The sequence below is a fragment of the Mytilus trossulus genome, chromosome 9, assembly GCF_036588685.1.
Source record: "Mytilus trossulus isolate FHL-02 chromosome 9, PNRI_Mtr1.1.1.hap1, whole genome shotgun sequence".
NCBI classification, from domain to species: domain Eukaryota; kingdom Metazoa; phylum Mollusca; class Bivalvia; order Mytilida; family Mytilidae; genus Mytilus; species Mytilus trossulus.
The window spans coordinates 69180428-69207490 of record NC_086381.1 but is presented as its reverse complement, the minus strand read 5'-3'; the positions used below and the strand labels follow the sequence as shown (position 1 = coordinate 69207490).

The window sequence follows — 27063 nt, the reverse complement described above, 5'->3', positions numbered from 1 at the left end:
ATGAAAAATCCCGAAATGGCTGCATTTTAGTGGCAATCGGCGGAGCATATAAGTTAATTTTTATGGCACGAAAGGATGAATTGAATTGATATGCAACCTTTTTTTTCTAATTTCAGACACGGTTATAAACCTGATAAGCAAATAAGTTTAGCACACAAATATATGTGTTGTAGGGACCATACATTGTGTTTTAGATTGCCACAATAAGCTTAATTAACCCTTGTCAACTTGTTCATCACTAAGAAATTTCAATTTCGAAAAGACAATGTAAAATACTAAATAGATATATGTAGCCAGTGAACTAAACTTATGACAAATTACACCAATTGCCATTCCTTTCTAAAAAAAGCTGACGTAAACACATTCTTAAAATAAAAAAGGATCAAAGGTCAACATATACTCTGATTAATAGCGACAATTACAGGAAGTTGTAACCGCAACGAAAATAAAGACTGACATCTGCTCTTGATAAAATCCAGCATGTGAAAATCTCAGTCTATAATGACGAAAGGCAGTTTCCGTTTTCATATAAAATTAGTGACGGATTTTAAGGCAGCAACCATTTGATTTTCTAGGGGGGGGGGGGAGCTATGGTTTTTATTTTTTAAGTTTTTCTCCAGTTTTGGGAGAGAAAAAAATAATTTGTTTTTGATTCTGAAAATAAAAAATGTTTGTTTCACCCTCAGCTGCCCTAAAAATACTAAAAAGGGTTGATTAGAACTAATGTCATTGATTATTTTCTGAGGGTCGATACATGGTGCAACGAATTTGTACTAATTAAAAAATATTATCTTGCCAACTTTTCTTGGACGTAGCAATTTCTAAAATTTATTGGGTAACTTACAGTTTTACTGGTGAACTTACATGCTCTAACGGTACATAAGTTGGGGAGTGACTAAGATTAATTGGGCTGGAAATCGTATTCGTTGGAAATATGCTCTTGTCCATATATTCTACACGTACCTCTGGTCGCAGGAATTTTTAATGACCGCTTTACGTAAACATAACATTCGAATTTTTATTTTTTTCATAAAAAAAAATTCAGAACCTTCGTTCGATAAAATATTTTTTTCTTTTGAGAAGGAAAGCAAACATGTTTTTCCTATCATGTGGAACAGAAACTTATTTTTTTTCTCTCAAAACCATAAAATTTACATAGAATTCATTTTAATTTTTTAATTGATATAAATTGTAAAGTGCATGGCTCTATCTATATCCTGACATTGGCTGTTGTCTCTGTAGTTTTTTTAACCCACTTTCTACATATTGATATTCTCTGAGTCCGTCTTACAGGAACCTCAGTCCTTGAATTTTAATACTGCAATTGAAGTGGCCACCATTGCCATATGTAATGGCAAAGAGTGAGTAGCTCCAAATTATAAACATCCACTGTTTCCAACTATGATAATTGACATTCCATTCAAAAAAGAGGTATAACGAATAACCGGTATACAAGTATGTGTCCTACACAATCGAAGGCCTTTAAAAGACTGCTTATTTTACTTTATCTATCCCTGTTACAAAAGGACCATTATTTTATAGCTGACTATGCGGTATGGGCTTTGCTCATTGTTAAAGGCCGTACAGTGACCTATAGTTGTTAATGTCTGTGTCATTTTAGTCTTTTGTGGATAGTTGTCTCATTGGCAATCATACCACATCTTCTTTTTTCATATTTCATGTTTATAACTGTTGTTATTCTCAAATTCAGCAGTGCACATTTTTTTTTCAAGCAGGTGAAAGCACGCATTTTTTTTCAGCTACAGTGCAAAACATTTTTTTTTCTTTCAGCTAGGCCATCAAAATATTTGTTTCCAAAAAATCCCAGCCCATACCCCCCCCCCCCCCCCCCCCCCCCCGATAAGAAAATGGTTGTTGCCTTAGTCGAGTATCATTTTGGTCCTTGTAATCAATACTCTGGTACTCGAGTACTCGTTGACATCCAGTAGAAAGTAATGAAAAAGTTAAGCAGGGTATGGATGAAAATGACCAAGGGGAAAGTGTCAAAGAGACAACAAACCGACCATAGAGAAGACAACAGTCGAAGGCCACCAATGGATCTTATAAGCAGCAATAAACTTCCGCACCCGGAGGCGTACTTCAGTTGGCCCTTAAACAAATATGTATACTACTACAGTAATGATTGACGTCATACTAAACTCCGAATTATACACAAATAAGAATGTGTCCCCAGTACACGGATGCCCCATCCGCACTATCATTATCTATGTTGAATGGACCGAGAAAATGGGGGATCTATAATTTGGCATTTAAATTAGAAAGATTTGTTCAGGGAACATGTGTACTGTGTTTCAAGTTGATTGGACATCAACTTATTTCATCAAAAGCTACATCGACCAAAAGCTCTAACCTGGAAGGAACGGACGAAGAGACGGACGGACGAACGAACGAACAGACGGGCGCACAGTCCAGAACTCATAATGCCCATTTACCGTAAGTGGACCATTAAAACAAAAAAAATAAATCTAACAAGACTACCAAAGGCAAGAGGCTGACTGAGACTATGTTTTTGAAACACAAGATCCCAGGATAGATAACTACGTTGTTTTTGCGATCAGTATTCTAGAAACTATTCAAACAAAAATGATCAACAAGACAAGATCTACAAACAAGTTAATATTTCCGATATAATACATGTAAGTAGACTTTTCAGAGTAATGATGGACCTTTACTGACGGACGACTTTTCATCTTCTCTTGTGTTTTTGGTTGAAACTAGAGAAGGTAGAGAGATTTTTATCATGAACTTTTTAAGTCTACAATGTTGAAGAGTTCTCATTGTTGAACACATCTACCTAGAGCAGAAGAATGCCACGTGGTCTTTATAGCATTTTTGGGTTTTAGCTGTCAATGTTGTGTATTTCCAAAACTGTTTGCTATTGTCTTTGATATATAGCTCCTATTCTATTGTCAAGATAGTTGTTGTGTGATTTTATTTGTACCTCAGTCGTTATTCATTTTCATAGTTCTTTCCATTTTACCCCTTATGTTCTGTTCATATAATTATTTCTTCCGTTTCCGTCTCCGTTCAGTTTTCCGTTTCCGCCGTACAAATTATTCATATTCAAGATAGAACAGTCTTTTTTAATTGGATATATACGTTGAAGTTACACGCCATTATTTCGACAGCCCATTAGTCCGACACCCATTTGTCCGACACCTCATTAGTCCGACAACCCAATAGTCCAACAACTCATTGCTCCGAAAGCCAAATACCCCGACGACCCATAAGTCCGACACTTATCAAGTCAAGTATCAGGGTATACGTATCGGGGTAAAATAAAAAGTGTCTGTCTGTATTATTACGTTGATGTAATAACATACTTCAAGAAATAACTCCGTTCATATTACATACGACTAAGGTAATTCGATTACTTTCTGCATGCTCAATTCAAAATCTATATATAGATTAGAACAGAAAAGAGAGGCTCCCACATGGTACCCCCCTCAGGTCGCAAGGTCGCTTATAAATTCGTCGCAAGGTCGCGAGGTCGTTTTTAAGGGAAATGTACAGGTCGCAGGTCGTTTTTTCCAACATAGAGGCCGGATGTCGTTTTTATATTTAAAGGGTCTATTTAAGTCATTGATGTGCCCTTGGGCTGGGTTGTTCTTGTTTTGTTTGAGGCCATCAAGAGATGGTCGTCTGTAAGCGAGAAGCTCCTGCTCTATTGAAGTTCGTGTTGTCAGCTCTAGATTTATATTTTGTGTGGCATTTAATGATTAATATGTGATGTCTTCGTGCCATTAACCCATATCCGTTCTTTTCCATATTGAGACCAAAAACAGGACTTGAACTTTTCGATTTTTCAGAACAGTAGTTTCAACCAAACATTCAGTATATCACTAATCCAAACCAATATTCATATTGAGCAAGTTCCCAAAATCACCGGGGATGTAGAGCTGGATTTACCTACTGATACTTTGAACACGATCTATAGACTGATGGCAACAAGGAAATGTCTTGAAGACAGATGTGTCCCGCTCGGCACTCATGTCCATTTTATATTGGACTCCCCAATTTTTACACAGTTGTTAGTCAGGCCATGCTATGATAAATACAAAGTACGGTTCAAATTTTCATGAAGATTCGACTTAGGGGACGACCATTAGATATCCTGGGGGGGGGGGGAGTATTTTTTTTTTTGTAAACTAACAGGAAAGTTTATTCATTTTCTACACTATTGAAGCAAGATTTTTCATTTTCATTAAAGCAAGGAACTGATGGTTCATTTTCACAACTTTATTTGTAATATTCGAAAACATCAAATTTTTAAATGATTTATTTATTAAATAATACATGTATAGTCAATTCACTATGTACCATTTAATCATCATCGTCTGCAGAAATGAATCTTTTATATTCCCAACTGCATATGCATGTATTTCATACGTACATAGAATTTTTTTTTTGTTGTAACTTGCTTCTTTTAAAAGTATTGGCCAAGATATTTCGCCGAGCGGAGCGAGGCAACATTTTTTAAGGCGTTTTGGAGCCACTGAAGGCCCAAGAAGCTATAGAACAAACGATGCTAATTCATGCTTTCTGGGTGTCCTGAAGACCCTTTCATAATTTGAAAATGCAAGTTTTGTTTTAATATTTTTTTACTATATTTTGGTCTCAAAGCAAAATGTATAAATTCAGTGACTTTCTAGAGAATACACAAAAAGACCAAGGTGCATGATTAAGCAAAATTGGAATTCACATAGTTAAGTCTGTGGCTGCTATTTTTTTAAACTCATGATCAAGTTCATAACAAAATTACTAGATTAAAAAAGGAATGCAACAGAATGCAGAAGGGCAATCAACGAACAAAAGACAAATAAATAAGAAACATTGATCCTGAAACTGAAAAAATAAGAAACATTGATTTTGAAAAATCAGGGCTATGTCTGAGTGAAAACAGAACTTGCTTCTTGCAAGGCATTCGCCGTGAACACAATTTGATATGGAGACAAGCGTTTCGTTTTGAAATTTCCTACATGAGGCATTTGTCTCAATGTAGTTACGGCCCTGTTAGAATAAAAGTGAGGTAAGGTTTCCTGAGACAATATATCTCAAGTTAAAAGAAACCAATTTTCAGACATTTCAAGTATATTTAAGAAATATTTATACTTTTATTGTTAAAAAAAATTGTGAAGTGTTTCCCGATTTTTTTTGGGGTAAAAAGATGAATTTATGAAGAATCTTGTGCCATCTCATACTTTCGATAAACCCTGCCGAGTTATTTATTTACAATACATTGCAAGTCAGGTAATTTATTTTCAAACAACCACAGAACAAACCATTTATTTTTGTGATTATCAAGGCTGAGTTATTTATTTTCAAAATCCTCTCTTTTTTAAGAAACAAGGCATAGTACGATTCTAGCACGCCCTTGTCGTCCTCATCACACTCTCCATACGACCTGACTACTTTCATACTACAACCATCATTCTCATTGTCATTTGCACATAAAAATATTACATATCCAGGTTTTGTTTGTCTGTATGTAGTTCTTGTCCCTTTTTTCTAATGGCTCAACCATATAATAGATTATACCGTTGGTTTTCCCGTTTGAATGTGTTCTTTCAGTTTGACATTTTGGTGGCATGAATGTATAATTGTTTCCAAGAAATCTATGTACATGTATTATTCAGAAATAGAAGGAATGGAAGGTTGTTGATATGGAACACGAGTTTGGCGTTATTACAGATAACAGAGTAAGATCGCGGTATGAACGTATGTAATAATCGCAGTAAAAGCGTTGTAAGATCGTGTTGCAATCGCATAACTCGTGGTATGGTCGTAGTGAGAACGTGATGAGCGTAGAAAGATCTTGATAAGCGTAGAGATCGCAAAATGAGCGGAGAACGAGGTCTAATCGTAGCGGGATCGTTGTAGAAGCGTATTAATGAGGACGTAGAAGCATATCGTGAAAGCAACGAAAATTTACATTTCAAGCCGCTCATACCGCGACCTCACCACGATCTGAATTTATTTTTGATCGCGGCGAGCGGAGGGCGATCGTGGTCTAGTAGGACTAGGGCTTAAACAAATGGGAACAAACGATATAAATCTTTGATCCGTTCTGAAGTTTTCATCTGGATACCACTATGGGACGGTACTACAGATGAAAGTATGGACGGACATCAAACCATCATGCCATGTAAAACTTCTCTACTGTGTGTAGTGGGGTATAATACAGACTACAGTAGACAAAATTGTGACTGAGATGGCCGGAAAAACAGTATGGCTGATCATGGTTGGTGGGACCAACAGTTAGCAGTTTATGTTTAATAACAGACATGTAATTTGGGCATTTTATTTCATCAGATCGGTCCGATGACGCAAGCCGATTGTTCATCCCGATCTAGTTCTACATGTGGGAAGAACGTACAGTCTTGGGGGAAGGGGGGAATAGGTAGCCTGGGGTCCTGGCTAATCTTCTCAGTATAGCCAGGCGTGTATCAATGTACTGCCTGTCAATGATTGGTTAATACTAATTTTGTCCTCAATGTTTGTTTTACATCTGTATCCAATCAATTCTTGTTTACCATCAATTAGTAACTAGAGGCTCTCAAGAGCCTGTGTCGCTCACCTGTTACTGTATTTACTGATGTCGGTCATCTTGGTTGGTAGGTGGGGTCATTAGACACTTTTTTTTAAATAGATACCCTAGTAATGATTGTGGCCAAGTTTGTTTAAATTTGGCCCATAGTTTCAGAAAGGAAGATTTTTGTACAAGTTACAAAAATGACGAAAAGTTGTTCAATATTGACTATAAAGGGCAATAACTCCTAAAGGGGTCCTCTAATAATTTTGATCATGTTGACTTATTTGTAGATCTTACTTTGCTGAACAGTATTGCTGTTTACAGTTTATCTCTATCTATAATAGTATTCAAGATAATAACCAAAAACTGCAAAATTTCCTTAAAATTAACAATTTTAGGGCAGCAACCCAACAACGAGTTGTCGGATTCATCTGAAAATTTGTGAGGGGAAAGATCTTATTCTGATGGACATTTAAATCTTGAAAGATTTGCCCTAAATGTCTTAGTTTCAAAGATATAATTCAAAAACTGCATTTTACCGCTATGTTCTAATTTTAGCCATGTCGGCCATTTTGTTTGGTAGGCGGGGTCATCGGACACATTTTTTAAACTATATACCACAATGATAATTGTGGCCAAGTTTGGTTAAATTTGGCCATGTAGTTTCAGAGAAGAAGATTTTTGTACAAGTTACAAAAAATGACGAAAAGTTGTTAAAAATTGACTATAAAGGGCAATAACTCCTTAAGGGGTTGACTGACAATTTTGGTCATGTTGACTTATTTGTAGGTCTAACTTTGCTGAACATTATTGCTGTTTACAGTTTATCTCTATCTATAATAGTATTCAAGATAATAGCCAAAAACTGCAAAATTTCCTTAAAATAACCAATTCAGGGGCAGCAACCCAACAACAAGTTGTCCAATTCGTCTGAAAATTTCAGGGCAGATAGATCTTGACCTGATCAACAGTTTTACCCCATGTCAGATTTGCTCTAAATGTTTTGGTTTCAAAGATATAAGCCAAAATATACATTTTACCCCTGTGTTCTATTTTTAGCCATGGCGGCCATCTTGGTTGGATGGCCAGGTCACCGGACACATTTTTAAAACTAGATACCCAAAGGATGATTGTGGCTAAGTTTGGTTAAATTTGGCCCAGTAGTTTCAGAGGAGAAGATTTTTGTAAAAGTTTACGGACGACGGACGACGGACGACAGACGACGGACGCAGGACGACGGACGACGGACGCCAAGTGATGAGAAAAGCTCACTTGACCTTTCAGGTCAGGTGAGCTAAAAATTAGACTGTAATAATTTTTCTTTATGAATTGATGTATAGTGTTATCATATCTAATTAGTAGTATGATGATAATTAGTAAGCAGAAAAGGGTTAATTCTTATCAGCAATCGCCTGGTGAGAAAGTTAAAAGTTTAAAATTTCACATGTCCAAGGTGTCAATTGGAATCCAATTGCGCTGGTTTACATCAAACATCAAAAATTTATGCAAAGATTTATTCAGCCTCACTTTAGATTCAGAGTCAAATGGGTATTTGTTCCCCACCCGGCCATTACGACGCGCAGCTAGATTGGGCCGGATCCCAGGCTAGGGAATAGGCTGAGACAGAGAACCAGTAATCGCGCGCAATTTTGCAGATCTGTCAGATAACAGAAGTAGCGACAAAGAACCACATAGGAAAACATCGCGATAAAAATGGCAAGGTCGCAGGTCGTTTTTAGAAGGCCCTCAGGTCGGAAGTCGCCTCTAAAAAGCCCGGAGGTCGGAGGTCGTTTTTACCCTGCGGGAGCCTCAAAAGAATATTTCATTTTCCAAATTACAGGGTCTATAAAGAGCAAACAAATTAAGACCAACTAGTGATGGTGCGAGCTACTGATGATACCCTGTCAAATATCTTGGTAGACAGGAAGTTGTTGTGTTGTGATTCTAAAATAGCACCACACAGTATAACTGACTTATATAAACCTTGATACAAAAGTTCAGAAATCATTGTATTGTAGTTTTTAAAATTTGACGAAAATTTACAACTTGGCTCTCATGTAAAAAGTGTTCGGTAAACATAAAGTTGTTGAGAATGCATCACACGATATTCAAAAGACTTTATCCACATTCGGAACCTAAATATTTGCGGCTGCTTTGTCTCGCTTTAGGGACATAAATCATAGGCTCATAGTAGGACTAGGGCTTACAACAAAAACACAAACAGCATATCGGCTCTGAGCAGATGGTGAATTGCTTTAAGTATAAGAAAAGTACGTAGAATTCATAGAAGATTCAGACTTTTACAAAAATTCGAACAAATATATATCAAATGATCTATTTGAATAAATTTATTCCCTTTTTATTTAAAATCACAATTCATTGAATAGAGAAGCACAAGGTTGATGTGCTTCTGACCAGTTTTTCTTCAGTATTCTATGTCGATTATTTGTTTTATTTTCAAAATTCAAGTGTACGCCCGGGCGTTTTGACGTAAACGTACATGTAGCTACGCGCATGATGATTGAACTCCAAAAGAGAGGACTGTACTCTCTTGTATATGAATAATTTGCATGAAGACACACGGTTACTTATAGAAAACTAAAGGAGGACTGAAGTCCTAACGAGAGGACCGTACTCTCTTGTGTATGAATAATTTGCATGAAGACAGACGATTTGGATTACATATAAAAAAAAATTGAAGGAGGACTGTATGGACTGCACTCAAAAAGAGAGGACTGCATTCTCTAGTATATATGAATAATTTGCATGAAGACCGGCATGGTTACATATATATGTATATAGAGAATAATACATGGCAAAATCCGTATCATATGTCGTATCATCCCGAGACATCAATATCAGCCCGAGGGCCTTTATAGGCCCGAGAATTTAGAAAGAATTTAGAAAGAATTTAGAAAATATATGAAGCCACACTGGAATGAGTAGCGATAATATAGGATTCTTCTTAAAGCATTTTTTAACATTTGTAATGTAAAACTTTGAAGTTTTTTAATGTTTGCAATTCTTAGAATTAATATATTTATTGTTAATTATTTCTGAAACTTTTCATAAAACGTTGTTTATCTACTGTACTGTGATACGAACTTTTTTTTAACTCACAGTGATACATTTTTTTTCTTCGTTAAACATCTTTTTGATTTTTGAAGAAATATCAAACATAATTTGATGTAAGCTATTTATTTTCTTTTACTTAAAAATATATGATAAATAGATTATTACATGTCATTTTTCATAGGGTCCATGGTATCAGCCCACGACCCATATCAAGCCCTCGGGCTTAAGCCCTCTGGCTTGATATGGGAGTCTAGGGCTAATACCAGGGCCATATGGAAAATGTCATGTAATAATCTATAAATATATCAAGAGGAGGACTGCACTTCTAAAGAGAAGGTGCACTCTCTAGTATATAAATAATTTGCATGAGGACGCATGATTACTTATAAATATATTGAAAGGAGGACTGCACTCCAAAGACTGTGCTCTCTTGTATATGCCACTTAAATCCTCTATGGGTATATTTATTTGAATCATTTTTTTATGTAGGGTTTGTAGAACATTAAGAGTAGATTTTAGTAATTATCTAAACTAGGCTTTTTTTTATGAAGTTAAGAATGTATTTTTTTCAGTGATCTGAATTTATGAATTTATTTAATGCGGGGTTCACACATTGCCGATTTTTGCTCCCGTTTGAGATCAGACAGCAATACGACACGAAAAGTGAAAAAGTCGGATTAGTATCCTCAATTATCTGGAATGTCCTATCATTGTCTGAACGCAGTCGTTTTAGTTCGTAACAGATTCCTACGGGTCGGGAAGGGTCCGAATAGTTCGGCCAAGCATCCCGACAGTAAGGTGCGTCCCGTAACATTCGGGGCAACTCAGCCGATTTTGTCTAGTCGGATTACAATCGTGGCTATGTCGTGACAGATTCTGCTGTATCGGATCGAATTCCGAACAATGTCTTGTGTATTCTGGACGGTGTCCTGTGGAACGGAAATGATCTGGAGTAATTTTTCATAGCTTTTTTTCTGCCGATTGAGTCCAGATTGCATCCAGGTCTTGTTGATTGCGAACCGTTTTTGCCGAAACCGTTCCGAAACCGTCCCGTTATTAATACGAAATTCGTCAATGATACCCACGTCGGAGTCCCGACAATTACAGAATACAATACGACTGAGACCAGACAAAGCCGTTTGCAATGCGATGGAGCGGACCGTGATAGGATTACGTTCCGACAGTACCTGATCATCCAGAATATGCCGACAGTTTTCGAACGGATAACTTCCGTCAGTGTCGGTTCACTGTCTGGTCACTGTCTGATCTCAGTCGGATTACATTCGGTAAAGTCGGAACGGAATCGTGAAAGACTCGGTCGAATTTTACCCGGCGAAAAATACAAATCGGATTAGAAGCGGATTCAGAACGGGATTATCGGGACTAATTCGCTTTGAAACGGTTGAATATCGACGTTTCCTAAACACTATCTGATTGTTGTCGTGATCAAATTATTTTTTTTACAAATCTAAATTTAAGTTTGAATTTCCATCCACGATTCACAGGATCTTGATCATACTTTTAATAAATTTCAATCGGGAATGGTCCTGTCAAGGACGGTAGTAAACATCGTGAATGTGTGACCCCAGCTTAATGAATAATGTGAACAAGTCCAAATCTTTGTGTTCTTGAAATTTTATAACAAATTGACAACATATTGTTGGGTTACCGACCCTGTAATGATGATTATTTTTACAGTTTCAATTATTGTCTTGAATTTATTTACAGGTAAAGTGAAATTGAAAACAGTAAAAAAAAATCAACAATTAAAATTTACTTAAAAGTAAGAATGACCGAAATTGTCAACCATCTTTTATAAGAGTTATTGCCCTTTTAAGAAGATATTTAGATAATTTTTGGGTGTAATCCTAGTTTTTACAATTATTTGTGTAGCTTATTTGCAAAATTTCAGTGATTTATAATATTATTTTTTTTTATGTCAGTTGGTTTAGATGCAGGAGATGCCAGTCAAAATGAAAGTTACAGTAAAGATGGAGGTAAACAAATTTATGCTTTTTTTGTCAATTTTGCAGTGATTTCAATTGTATTGATTAATATTACCAGAGTTCCTTGAAAACTTTTTAGCTCACCTTTCCCTAAATATAATTAGACCGTTGGTTTTCCCTTTTGAATGGTTTTACATCAGTAATTTTGGGGCCCTATATAGCTTGTTGTTCGATGTGAGCCAAGGTTCCGTGTTGAAGGCCATGACCTATAATGGTTTATTTTTATTAATTTTTATTTGGATGGAGAGTTGTCTCATTGGCACTCACACCACATCATCCTATATCTATTAAGTTTTTGCAATAACTTGGTGTCTTTTGTCGCTTCTGTTGTCCGTCCTTCAGTGTAGACTATTTCAAAGATCTTTTACTCTCAAACCACTTAACCAATAAGCTGAATAATTTTTAATTTATTCGCTTATAGCCCGGGGTCTTTGCATCGGAACTTAACACATTTACTTTTAATATACCAGTTGTTGGCATGGCACGGGTTATGTTCTTCTAATATATGTTATGATGGTATGATAATTGTGTGCAGTGGAAATGCACAAGTTCTCAAGTTCAAACTGACATAACATTTATTTTTTATTTTATAGAACATTCTACTTATTCCAAGCAATCATATTTTCTTTTCTTTTGACTTTGATGTATGCCCCATGAATTATTTCTTAAATATATTGAAAGGAGGACTGCACTCACTTGTATATGAATAATTTAAATGAAAACGCATGGTTACCTATATATATTCAAAGGAGGACTGCACTCATAAAGAGAGGACTGCAATCTCTATTATGAATAATTTGGATGAAGACGCATGCTTTCATATATATATTTAAAGAAGGACTGCATTCCAGAAGAGGGGACTGTACTCTCTAGGTATGAATATTTTGCATGAAGACGCATGGTAACTAATATATATATTTATACATTGGACCATATATAACCGGTGATACATTGGATGTACCCTTTATACATTGGATATATCTGGTGAACATGACGTGTACAGCTAATACATTAGGCATACTCCCTGTAAATGTCGTATACAGGGCGTTTACTTTGTGCACAATATTGGTGAGTACATTGAACCATATACAACCGGTGATACATGGCCTATACACTTTTATACATCAGACATACACCCTGTACTTGTCGTATACGCAGTATACAGGGCGTTTACTTTGTGTACAATACTTGATGTGTATGTTGGACCATATATAACCGGTGATACATTGGAAGTACTTGGTTTACATGGCGTGTACACTTTATGCATTGTGTATATTCGGTGTACGCGTAATACATGGTTACACGCCATTATTTCGACAGCCCATTAGTCCGACAGCCCAAATGGTCCGACAACCCATTAGTCCGACAACCCAAAAGTCCGACAACCCATTACTCCGACAGCCCAAAACTCCGACAACCAATAAGTCCGACACTGATGGTATCAGGGGAAAATAAAATGTGTCTGTCTGTATTATTACGTTTAGATATGTAATATTTTAACATATTTTAAGAAATAATCCCGTATATATAACATGAGGCTAAGGTAGTTCGAATACTTTCTATATATACTCAATTCGAAATCTGTATATATATAGAATAAAACAGAAAAGAATATGTCATTTTCCAAATTAAAGGATCTTAAAGAGCATACATGTATAAATCAAGAACAACCATTGGTGGTACGAGCTACTGATGACAACCCCGCCCAAACATTTCGGTAGACAGGAAAAAGCATCACACAGTATAACTGACTTATAAAAATATTGAAATCAAATTTCAGAAATAATTTCTTGTAGTTCCTGAGTAAAATGTGACGACAGTTTTCAACTTGGCTGTCACATGTAATGCGTAATCAATTTGAAAAAGTATCACACGCCACAGCCGACTTCAATTAACCTTTCAGAAATCCTTGTAATGTAGTTCATGAAAAAAGATGGAACGAAAATATTTATGGGACGGACGGACAAACTGACGGATGGACGGTTAGACGATACGACAGACAGAGGTAAAACAGTCTACCCCACTTTTTCGAAGCGGCGGTCTAATGATTGGGTCAACATTCATGACATTAAAACATTACAATACTAATACGATATAATTATCTTTATAGCCCTATAAGCCTCGGTCACAATCGGAGCCAAGACAAAATAGAAAAAAACCCAACTAACACATGGATATCAAATTACAGTCAGTATCAAGACATGTAATCCATAATCGTCAAAAGAACTAACAAATTGAATGTAATCATCATTTCCCCCCATAATAGTAAAGTTTTCTTGTGTTAACAAAATTTATCTTATTTATCTGACTTTTTAAAGTTCTTACATGTGCTAGAAATATGGTGAAAGAGTTCCACCCTCAAATTATTATGAAGTGAGCATTCGATTGAAAAATAACTCCCATCCTCAACTTTGTCAGCTGTACAAAACGATTGTTTTAGTATCGAGCATTTCCAATTCTTAATGTAATGGAAGAGCACTGATTGTGAATTAACATATGACCTACCTTTCTTAAAATCAATAATATTTAAATATTTTTCTTCTTCTTGAAAAATGTTTTAAATGAAAAACAAATGTCAAGTTTCCAACAAAACACATAATGTACTATGTTTTTAAAATTAGACAATATGACAAAGACACAAGCAGGACAAGAATGTCACACATTGTCTTAGATTTTTTACTTTATTAAATAGAGAGGGTCTGTATACTAGTATATCAATGACCACTATGGATCGATTAGTAAACTTAGAATCGAAAGTAAATACGCTATATTTATATAGTAATGAATGTTCATGATATACAGATAAGCGCTAAAAATAGTCATGTGAAGTTTTGATACCTTTTCTGAAATTCTCCAGTCATTAAATCTTTTACAAAATTCATTGATTACAAAAGAAAGAAGATGTGGTATGATTGCCATGTTGAAGCAACTCTCCACAAGAGACCAATATGTCACAGATATTAACAATTATAGCTTACTGTACGACCTTCAACAACGAACAAAGCCCTTCCGCATACTTAGCTTTAAAAGACCCCGAACTGACAATGTAAAACAATTCAAACCAGGAAACTAGCGACCTTATTTATGTACAGAAATATGAACGAAAAACAAATATGTAACACATAAACAAACAACAACCACCGAATTACAGGCTCCTTACTTGAATGTTCATAACATACTAAATGTATGTTCATATTGAAATTGATAGAAAACCAAAAAATGGGATAATTGGAAATAAAGGAGGAGGGATAAAAAAAAAAGTATTTTCCTGTCCTCAATAACCTATGACTTATGATACTTTTTTTGCTCCAGTCATTCAATATTTTAAAAAATTCATCCAACAACACTTTACATACTTTAAACTACGCTCTGAATGCCCGCGATTTCGCGGGTGTGTTCTAGTATTTATTTTATATGTAGTTAATAGTGGGGAAAACATCAATCCCCTGATACGCGAAAAGGGGGAGCCGAAGATCTAGTTTAAAAGTCTTAGATGCATGATTTTTTTATTAGTTGTTAGTGGCTATGAACTACAGTGCTTTCTGATAACTCCGAATACTCTCAGATATGTTCCTAGTGTCTTTTTGTTGTCGGGATGTACATGTTCCCATGCAGCCACATTCACTTGTTTTATTGTCCATCTGATGAGTTTAGCCTTTTTCAACTGATTTTTATAGTTCGTTCTTATGTTGAACTGTAATACCACTGTCCCAGGTTAGGGGAGGGTTGGGATCCCGCTATCATGTTTAACCCCGCCACATTATTTATGTATCTGCCTGTCCCAAGTCAGGAGCCTGTTATTCAGTGGTTGTCGTTTGTTTATGTGTTACATATTTGTTTTTCGTTCATTTTTTATACAAATAAGGCCTTTAGTTTTCTCGTTTGAATTGTTTTACATTGTCATATCGGGGCCTTTTTTAGTGGACTATGCGGTATGGGCTTTGCTCGTTGTTGAAGGCGTACGGTGACCTATAGTTGTTAATGTCTGTATCATGTTGGTCTCTTGTGAATGGTTGTGTTATTTGCAATCATACCACATCTTCTTTTTTATAAAGAAGGTAGATCGAGACACACATGCGAACAAATAGTGAACTAGAACAGCACATACTGATAGTGGACACACAAACAACGAAATATTAAGATAGATAAAGTACCTTTACACTTAAAACGAATATGGGACGTGGGTAAAGACTGAGCAGTTGCCATTAGCATTTGTATTAACTCCAATATACTGAGACAAATATCCCGCATGGAAAAAGTAATTGTAATCAAGACGGACAACCACACATATCATAAAGAACGGAGTTGGTCTTTTTAAAGAAAATTTACCAATACACATAAGAAAAACGCATTGTCGGAATAATGGGCTGTCGGAGTAATGGGTTGTCGGAATAATGGGCTGTCGGAGTAATGGGCTGTCGAAATAGTGGGCTGTCGGAGTAATGGGCTGTCGGAATAATGGTTGTCGGACTAATGGGATGTCACCGTAATACATAAGGCATAAACCCTGTACATGTCGTATACAGGGCGTTTACTTCGTGCACAATATTTGGTGTGTACATTGGACCATATATAACCGGTGATACATTGAATGTACTTGGTTTACATTTCCTATACACTTTATACATTGGGTATATTTGGTGTACCTGGCTGCGACTGCAGAGGTCGCAATTTAAACAAAATTTAATGTGATTAGTTTGGACACAATATCTAAAATTGATGCAGCTCTGATACAGAATTTCACGAAACCTTTTCAGATAATAACTTAAGGACATACTTTATAGTTATGCATATCGACGGGAAATTGCGATTCAATTTTTTTTCTAGGAGTTACGCCCCTTTGAACTTATATACTTTAATGTACTACACTGTACTGCAACAGTTTGTCATCGCAACTCCTCTCAAATCACACAACAGAATTTCAAGAAACCTTTTCAGATAATAAGGACATACTATGTAGTTGTGCATATTGACTGGAAATTGCGATTCAATTTTTTTTCTAGGAGTTACGCCCCTTTGAACTTATTTGCTTCAATGTACTACTGCAACAGTTTGTCATTGCAACTCCTCTCAAACCACACAACAGAATTTCACAAAACCTTTTCAGATAATAAGGACATACTTTGTAGTTGTGCATATTGACGGGAAATTTCGATTCAATTTTTTTCTAGGAGTAACGCCCCTTTGAACTTATTTGCTTCAATGTACTACTGCAACAGTTTGTCATCGCAACTCCTCTCAAACCACAAAACAGAATTTCACGAAACCTTTTCAGATAATAAGAACATACTTTGTAGTTGTGCATATCGACGGGAAAGTGCGATTCAATTTTTTTTCTAGGAGTTACGCCCCTTTGAACTTATTTGCTTCAATGTACTTCTGCAACAGTTTGTCATCAAGAAGTTTTCAGTTTTGATTTTGATTTAGGTGCAATACCACCAAATCATGGAACGTCACATCTGGTTGCATACAAAAGTAGGTCTAAAAAAATATTCCCTTGAATTTGACCGTTGTAGGTAATTAATCTTACATTTTATTGCAGTAAAACTATTTCTGTGTCATAAACATATGTCTTTGGTATTTCAAAGCACCATTATTTTTTATTTGTGATTTCTATAGAAAATGTTGTCATCTTGAGGTTACATGGTGACTAAACCTTGTACACAGATAGAATTAAAGAACCTTAGTTAGCACGCTCACATACCCCACGTCCCCACATGTCATTGGAGAAATTAAATAAGTGTAAGAAAAATAAATTGTATAAGAAAAATTAATTTCCTGCCAATATGCACATCTTAATAGTATGTCCTTATTATCTACAAAATTTCATGAAATTCTGTTGTGTGGTTTCAGAGGAGTTAAGATGACAAACTGTTGCAGAAGTACATTGAGGCAAATAAGTTCAAAAGGGAATCGCAATTTCCCGTTGATCTGCACAACTACATAGTATGTCCTTATTATCTGAACAGGTTTCGTGAAATTCTGTTGTGTGGTTTGAGAGGAGTTGCGATGACAAGAAACAGGACTGACGGACGGACTGACAGACGGACTGACGAGTCAAAAACATTATACCCTCCGCAACTCGTTGCGTGGGGTATAATAAGGGGAGAAATTTGATTGGTTAACTTCCAATGATGGTTGTTTTCTTATATGCAATGGAATGTGATGTGAAACTTTTTCTATAGAACTGGACAGGATAAAACTTTACTCATGCCAAGTATTTCTTTATTTGAAACAAAGATAAATTCTGCACAATTTTTTGAAAAGTGCAAATTTAACAAAGACTAATAGGGGAAAATCAATGGTGGTATTACACCTAGAGCCTTTTTTCATAGTTTTTTCCATGAATTGTTGCTTGTGCTAAAAAATCTCAATTCCGTCCAGCAAGATTTGCAAGGATTGATGGTTTTTCTCCTCCATGTTGCTGTGCAAATTTCTCTAGATGCTGTTAACCTTGATTTGCTGGCTAAAAATCATTTCAAAATAACACTTCTTGTCAAAAAGCCTCATCTGTTGAATTTTCTTTTCTTTGTTTACATCAACCTTAAATGTGAACAAATAGTATAGCATTTATATTTAATATACTTGTCCGTGTAGGCCTTTGTAGGGAATAATGTTAAAATACCAATTTCGCTGCACCAGATGTGCAGATCAACAAATAGTTTTCATCAGTGATGTTTGAGGCCAAATTATTACCATGCAAAAAACATATATATTTTTTCTACCATGCATGACAAACATGTACATTTACAAATGTAATTTTAATACAATGGCATGCATTATCAATAAAATACTTTTTGGGGTTCTTTTTGTAAGGTATCCCTCTTTTCATTCACATTGACAAATGTAATTTTAATACAATGGCATGCATTATCAATAAAATACTTTTTGGGGTTCTTTTTGTAAGGTATCCCTCTTTTCATTCACATTTATAACTTCATGTACAAAAAAATAATAAAGACAAAGTATAAAAGAGACTTTAATCAGTGCGGGGCCACTAGGATATTTGCCCACTTTGCACCAGCACTATGATGATTTCCTAGGCAGGGAATCGAACCCTGGTACACTGAAAAAGTCTCATAAATATACAATGATTATAATGGTAGCACAAATTTTTTGGGCAATATATACAATGGTTTACTTGAATGATCTGTTTGATATTCTAAAAACTTGGATCATAATTTCAAAAATCTAAAATTTGAAAACTTTTTAATAACTTTAATTAATAATCTAATTGATTTAAATTTTATACAAACCCGACTATACACAAGCTACTGTAAATTCATTTGCATTTTTTCCCCATTTAACCATATGCTCCGCAGTGCCCAGCTTTATATGACCGCAGAGGTCCAACCATGAACAGTTGGGGCAAGTATTAACACAACAATTAAGCTTGATATAGCTCTGAATTTGGATTGTGATTAAATAGTTGACACAACATAGGTTTCTATCACAGAATGAATTTTGTCTAAGATCTTAAACTTCGAAACTTCGAAACTTCAAAATTTTAAATTATGGTCCAATACCCACAATCTAATTACATGGTTAGATTCAGCATATCATAGAACCCCAAAATTCAATTTCTGATGAAATCAAATAACGTACAATTTTACACCCTTTAGATGTTTCGATCTCAATGTGGAGCAATTTAATTCTAACCGGGCCAAAATATTAAAAATCTAAATACATGGTTAGATTCAGCATATTGAAAAACCCCATACATGTATATTCTATTTTTGTTGAAGTTAAAGTGACATCCAGCGCATAATGAACATGATGAAGTCCAAAATCAACACTTGTATTAACTATAAAGTTCTAAAAACATCTTAAACCCTTGAAAAACACCCTATAAAATTACAAGATTTATTTTGTTCTATTGTCATTCTCTTACCCAGTTCAAACCCTACCTTTGATAAACATCATTCTCCCATCAACTTTTTTTATGCAGACACCACTGTATTGATCTGAATCATGCATCTGATGAGTAAAAACCCCTACAAAAGAGTTTTAAATGTTTTTTTATTTTTGTGCTTTAACACCACTATCTCAGGTTAGAGAGAGGGTTTAAAATTTGGATCCATCAAATACGTTTAACCTAACTGCAGTTATACTATATGCACAATATGCCTGTCCCGACTCAGTATCTTTAGTGGTTGTACATGTAGCTTGTTAATCTTTTTATATTAGACTGGCAATAAGTTCGTCCTACCTGAATTGTTTCACATTAGTACTCATTGGGGCTTGAATGGAGAGTTGTCTTATTGGTAACGATAACACATCTTTTTGTGATTATATTCATGTACAATGTTATCAGATTATAACATGGTATTTTTCATATCGCATGTATTATCAGCCCTAGGTGCAATATCAGCCCAAAAGCCGCATGGCTCAAGGGCTGATATTAGACCCAGGGCTGATAATACATGCGATAAGAAAAATGACATGTTATGATCTTTTTATCATATGCTTCAACAATGGAGAATAATAACGGCTAAAATCATAATTAATCATTTTACGTGGTTACCAGATAGAGTTCAAAGAGTGAAAAGATTACGGACGTCGGACTCATAATTAAGTTCATTCGATATGAATACTTTCGATCATCTGCTCAACAGAGAAGAAAAATATTTTGTTATAGATGAATCGATAAAATATATAATTAAACAATATACATAATTAACATTGTTTGGAGGTCAACTTTTTTAAGCAACTTTCTAAATTAATATGTTTGAAACTGTTTTAAAAATGCAATTATTTTTAATAATTTGTTTGTTTCTTTTTTTTCTAATTATTTTACACAATATATTCTCAAGTATCCAAATATTGTTTTGTACACTTCTTTGTAAATTGATGTGTTTTCACTGAAAACGTTGCATTGAGGTGTATTTTCCGGAATTTTCCGAGTATCACCGGAATGCCATGCGATAATGTTACGGAAAGGCATGCGATAACAATCGAAGCAAATGATAAACTTTTCATATCAGCCCGCCAAGCACCAATCGAAAAATATGGAATTTACGTTAATTAAATGCTATTATCACACAGTAAAAATGATATGTTATTTAGTCTGAGTATATGATAAATATATATATTTCATGTATTTTTGATCTTATTACATTACCTTTGTGTTAAATCAAATCAGAAGAGGGGGACTTGAAAGTACATGTAATCCATGGCTAACAAAGATGCAGCAATATGGATGATTTTGAAAATTAAGCATGGGATCATGTAAAATGGCAATATTTACAATTGTATCTACACTCTTGTCAGAGTCTGTATAAGAATTGTGAAAGTATAAAAAATGAAGTAAGGCTACTCTATTCTGACATGATATTGGGGGATTATCTAAAAATAATATATATTAAGAAATACTTTATCATGTTTATTGTAGTTTTAACATTGGTAGGCATTATAATATATTCATGATTATTTTTGCACAAGCAAAAGTGAAGGACCAGTTTAAAGTTCACAAAATGGTGTCTTGCATTTTGTCAAAATTGAAAAACAAAGAATTTAGTATTTCCATCAATTTTGTTCATTAAACATAGTAAAATGATGTCCATCTATAATAAAGCAGGTGTAATGGATAATCAGCAGTACCAAGAAATACTTACAAAGGTTTTGTTGAAAAAAAGTACGATGATTTTTACTAGTTCACATTTTAGAAAGATTTAAATAACCATAAATTGAAAGACTGCAAACTTCTATGAAATATGTTGAAGTTCTTCTATCAAAATAAAATCTATTCGATATTAAAGATTTTTTTCATTCTCAGAGTGCATCTTACAATTCAAAGTAGTAGATAGATTTGATAAGAACACATATTCTTCTATTTGTCTTTTAGTTTCTAAGCAAAAGGGATCTGCAAAATGATATTATTATCTCGCAATTTCAACAAATACATTACTATTTACTTTACCTAAGATGGGATGAATTAGATGCACTCAACATTTGTTTTTGGATTTGATATATATTTTGTAATAAAAGTGTTTAGGCCTGTCTTTCGTTTTTGTTAAAATGCTTTTTCCATATGGGTTTTTGTGTTTCTGTATTACATATGACGTAGCTCTGTACTTATACATTCTGTCAGAGAGTTACTTTTCTATGAATATGTTCTATGACTTGTTTTTTTTACTGTTACGAATCACAGTTAATGACTAAACTCAACAAAGACCCATCGAAATTTATTTGATAAATTCAACAACACTTACCGTTATCTTGATGATATTTTTTCATTAAATAATCAAGAATTTTCTCAATATACTGCTGAAATTTACCCTAAGGATCTTACTTTAAATAAATCAAATTTATTCGGTAATAACTGTCCTTTCCTGGATTTAGATATTTCGGTTTTAAACAGGAAATTACACTCTAAAATTTACAACACAAGAGACGACTTTTCTTTCCCTATTGTTATTTTTTTCATTTTTAAATGGTGATGTTCCTTTGGCACCATCTTACCGTGTTTATATTTCACAACTTGTTTGTTATGCCCATGTCTGTTATGACGTTTTTAATTTTAACGAACGCAACCTATGTATAACTGGTAAATTATTAAAACCAGGGATATCATGGATATCTTTACCATAAATTACTTAAAACCTTTACTGAATTTTTCCATAGACATGATAGATATAAAGATTTGTTTTGAAGCTTGATTGTACCTGTAGCAAACTTATTTCATACCGGATAGCACATCCTCATTTTTACGGAAATGTTGTTAACAGTGCCCAGAAATTTAGAAATGATCCATGTAAACTTGTCGCTCCCTTAAATAACTTATTCTAAAAGGTTACCAATTCAACACTGTAATAAGATCATTGAACATTGTTTTATTGGTATAAATATTGATTTTGATATCAGTAGATTAAAAGATTAACTAAATATTACTGGTATGTTATATACATACATGTATACATATTCATGGATCTACAATCTGTCGATACCTGTAACTTGGCATTGCACAAGGTCATGTTTTTCTCTGGCTGTTTAAGACGTCTTTACACTAAATCCATTGGATGTTGGATGTGTACAGATTGATTGTTTAGTCTTAGTTGCATGATTTTTTATTAGTTGTTAATGGCTTTGAACTAGCTGTGTCAGATAACTGTGAGTACTCTCGAGCTCACATCTGTTCATTGTGTCTTTTTGTGTCGGGATGTTTAAGTACCCAGCCACGTCCACTTGTATTTTTTGTCTATCTGACAAGTTAATAAAATTGAGAATGGAAATGGAGAATGTGTCAAAGAGACAACAACCTTACCTTGGATAAAAACAACAGCAGAAGCTCACCAACAGGTCTTCACTGTATCGAAAAATTCCCGCACCCAGAGGTGTCCTTCAGCTGGCCCCTAAAAAAATATATTTACTAGTTCAGTGATAATGAATGCCATACTAATTTCCAAATTGTACACAAGATCTAAAATTAAAATGATACAAGACTTGGGATAGGCGCAAAAATGTGGCGGGGTTTAACATGTTTGTGAGATCTAAACCCTCCCCCTATACCTCTAGCCCATGTAGAAAAGTAAACGCATAACAATACGTAAGCCTTTATCAACTGATTTTTATAGGTCCTTCTTATGTTGTACTGTTATACCACTGTCCCAGCTGGTTAGGGGAGGGTTGGGATCCGGCTTACACGTTTAACCCCGCCACATTATTTATGTACAAAAAATGTATGTACCTGTACCAAGTCAGGAGCCTGTAATTCAGTAGTTCGTTTGTCTATGTGTTATATGTACATGTACATGTACATATTTGTTTTTCATTAATTTTTTTACATAAATAAGGCCGTTATTTTTCTCCTTTGGATTGATTTACATTGTCTTTTCTTGGCCTTTTATAGCTGACTATGCAGTATGGGCTTTGCTCATTGTTGAAGGCCGTACGATTACCTACAATGTATAGTTGTTAATGTTTGTGTCATTTTGATCTTTTGTGGATAGTTGTCTCATTGGCAATAATATCACATCTTCTTTTTTATATGGCATCATTTAACTAGAGGCTTTAAAGAGCCTGTGTCGCTCACCTTGTTCTATGTGCATATTAATTAAAGGACACAGATGGATTCATGAGCAAATAGTGTTTTGGTGATGCGATGTGTTTGAAGATCTTACTTTATTGAACATTCTTGCTACTTACAATTTTCTCTATCTTTAATAAACTTGGCCCTTTCCAAAAATTACTGTTAATTTAAAAGTTATCATGTACATATTTTTAAATTACTGTACAATATCTAAGATACAAGGTATACAGAAAAAGGAAAACAATTTTGGACATTGAACGAGTTACCAAGGCAACAAATCATGACTTAATTTGCATCATGTGCATAATTTGTAAAATTTCTTGATTTTCTTTGTTGTTCTTCAAATTTTTAAGTATATTTTAGATTGAAAAGGAAGTGCCAACCTAAGAAACAACTTTGGTGATATTTTGTTAATAGCATAAAAGTTGTAATAAAGCATCTGTTAAATTATTATGATTATTTTGTTGTTTCTTGGCTGATATGTTTTCACAACAGATACATTGTATAAAGATAGCAAACTGTATAAACTCTGTATTTTTCATCGTTTTTGTGAAAACAGTATATATAATACCTAATTGTGACATCATCACATAAAAATCTTCATGTTTTTCATGTTTTTGTTGATATTTCTTGATCCTAATATGCATTTTTAAACAGTATGTGCCAATTTGAAAAAAGTTATTTAAAATTTGTTTTGGCCTTAACCAGGCCGAGGTATTTCTTAGTACTGCTGATTATCAATTTCACCTGCTTTATTATAGATGGACATCATTTTACTATGTTTAATAAACCCTACTAATTTACCCAACTTACCGAATTAAAGCAAGACAATCATAAGTAATGTAAGTATCTGAGATGTTCCTTAATGTTTAGAATAAAAAGATTGACGTGAGGGTAATGCTCTGAGCCATCGGTATAAGTCTACAGATTGCTCTAAAGCAATTGTATACCAAAAATTGTTGAAAATTGACTATAAAGGTCAATAACTTCTTTAGGGGTCACTTGACCATTTTAGTCATGCTGACTGATTTGTAGATTTTACTTTGCTGAACATTATTGCTTTTACAGGCTATCTCTATCTATGATACTTTTCAAGATAATAACCAAAAACGGCAAAATTTCCTTAAAATTACTAATTCAGCCCAGGGGCAACCCAACAACCAGGTGTCAGATTCCCCTGAATATTTCAGGACAGATAAATCTTAGCTTGATAAACAATTTTAACCGTGTCAGATTTACTCATAAAAGCTTTGGTTTCAGAGTTAACATGGTTAAAAGCCAAAATCTACATTTTCCCCTTATGTTCTATTTTTAGCTATGGTGCCCATCTTGGTTGGTTGCCCGGGTCAATGGACACATTTCTTAAACAAGATACCCTAATGATGATTGTGGCCAAGTTTGGTTAAATTTTTGTAAATTAAAAATTTTTGTAAATTAAAAATTAAAAGTTAATAATATATGTAAACATGGTTAAAGACAATGGACGATGAAGACTGACGTGAAAAGATGAGAAAAGCTCACTTGGCCCTATGGGCCAGGTAAGCAAATCAGACATGGAGTCTATCCATGCTAAAATTTTACAAACATGCCTATCGGAAACACTTGCAATATTGGAAAAATCATGGTGTATGCAATTTTATCCCCACCAACATGACCAATGCAATGTCTAAAGGGAAACAAACAGGAAGAAACCTATCAAAAAATCAACAGACCATTTATACAGCCACCAGTTGAAAGAAGTTCAGGCTGACAAAATATTATTCGTACGAAAAGAAAATTCGCAAAAGAATCCATCTACCATTTTGTCTTACATGTCTTAGTACAATGTAGTACTAACACGAATAAATAGAACAATTTTTTTTATACAAAGAAGGGCTGCAAGGTATGTGACAACTGCTAGACATGATGGACTCCCTTCAATAACTAAGAAAGGAAACCAGACTTGTTATGTTTTACAAAAATGACAGAAACATGTTTGAAAATATATATCATGAATATCTGAAGAAGCCATTTGCGCCAAGGAATAAATGAATAAACAGAAAAAACATAATGTACATCTAAAACTTAAAAGACATCCAAGTAACACACTCGCATATGCATATTGATGTCCTTCATGCCACAGATCCTTGAGTTTAAGTTGTACATTGTATATCATAAGAAGACCATAAGAATGATCCAGGGGAGGATCCAGCAATTTAAAAAAAGGGGGGGGGGGTATTCCAACAATAATTATGTCCCCATTTAAAGCTTCAAACTCCCCTGGATCCGCCAATGTGATCTACCACCAGATATGCAACAGGCAGACAGACACCAGACGGCTGATGCATCCAAAAGGTCAAAGTGGCAATTTTTAAAGCTCAAATTTCACAAGTATATCAATTTCACTGGATCTCATCACCTGACTAAACAATCGTCTTGTTAAACAGAAAACAAATATAAAATATCTTAAATCTTTGACTTGTTGAAGAAGGAGTATATTTCTTTATTTACATGCATGATTTATAATTTAAATATCCGACAAAACAGTCAGAAGCAAGCTTCCGTACAACCAACATGCATGAGTAACGAATAAACAATAAAAAGATAAAAAAAAAACCTTTTTTCTTCAATCCATCAAAAATACATCTATCTGCAACAATACGTTAAAATTCAGTTGAAAGATTGACATATAAAATAATGATTATATAACGGAACGATTTTACCTGCAAGCTGCCATTTTGTCCTATTTAATCGAAGCGAATGAATCCAAAGGTGTTCCGAATAAGATCTTCGAAAGAATATATGTGAAATTTCAGACGTGCTACTCATATATATGTCGAATATTTTTTCTATTTCTTACAATTTCTTGGAGAAAATTAATCGAAAACTGCAGAAAGTTCCCACCAATTTACTTAAATAATAATATAAGTGATATGTATCAGTTTTTTTGGTGGAAAACCAAAAAAGGCGAATTAGCCCAAACGCCCGTTTATAACTCCAGCTAGATATGCACTTTACAGACGGTCATATTTCATAAACCGATAATTGTTCAAATAGTTGTCCGATTTAAATGTTTGGAAGCGTTTTGGGGAGATATTATCTAGCTGTATATCATATTAAAACCACAAAATGATAACATTAACATAACAGGTTGAAATTAGTACAAACCTTTGGGCGAATTTTTTTCAATTACCCCAAAGAATTTATTACCCCAAAGGTACCAATTTTACATATAAACGGACACCAACAATCTATATTTCGATTATATATATATATATATATATATATATATATATATATATACAACTCGTCTAAACATCAACCCAACAATGTTAGATCTGTAAATTTGCTTTCGCAAATTTTTGGTTCTTCCCTCGCCGGGATTCGAACCCATGCTACTGTGATATCGTGACACCAAATCG

At 34.4% G+C, this 27063-nt stretch overlaps 1 long non-coding RNA gene across 1 annotated transcript; it reads right to left on the bottom strand.

Moving 5' to 3' along the window:
* Positions 1-17807: 17807 nt before the first annotated feature.
* Positions 17808-26861, bottom strand: LOC134683314 (uncharacterized). The gene is made up of 4 exons (XR_010100992.1): positions 26365-26861; positions 22898-22985; positions 19542-19628; positions 17808-18177 (listed from the first exon to the last, which is right to left on the bottom strand). It is a non-coding gene; the product is annotated as an uncharacterized LOC134683314 (long non-coding RNA).
* Between the last annotated feature and the right edge of the window lie 202 nt (positions 26862-27063).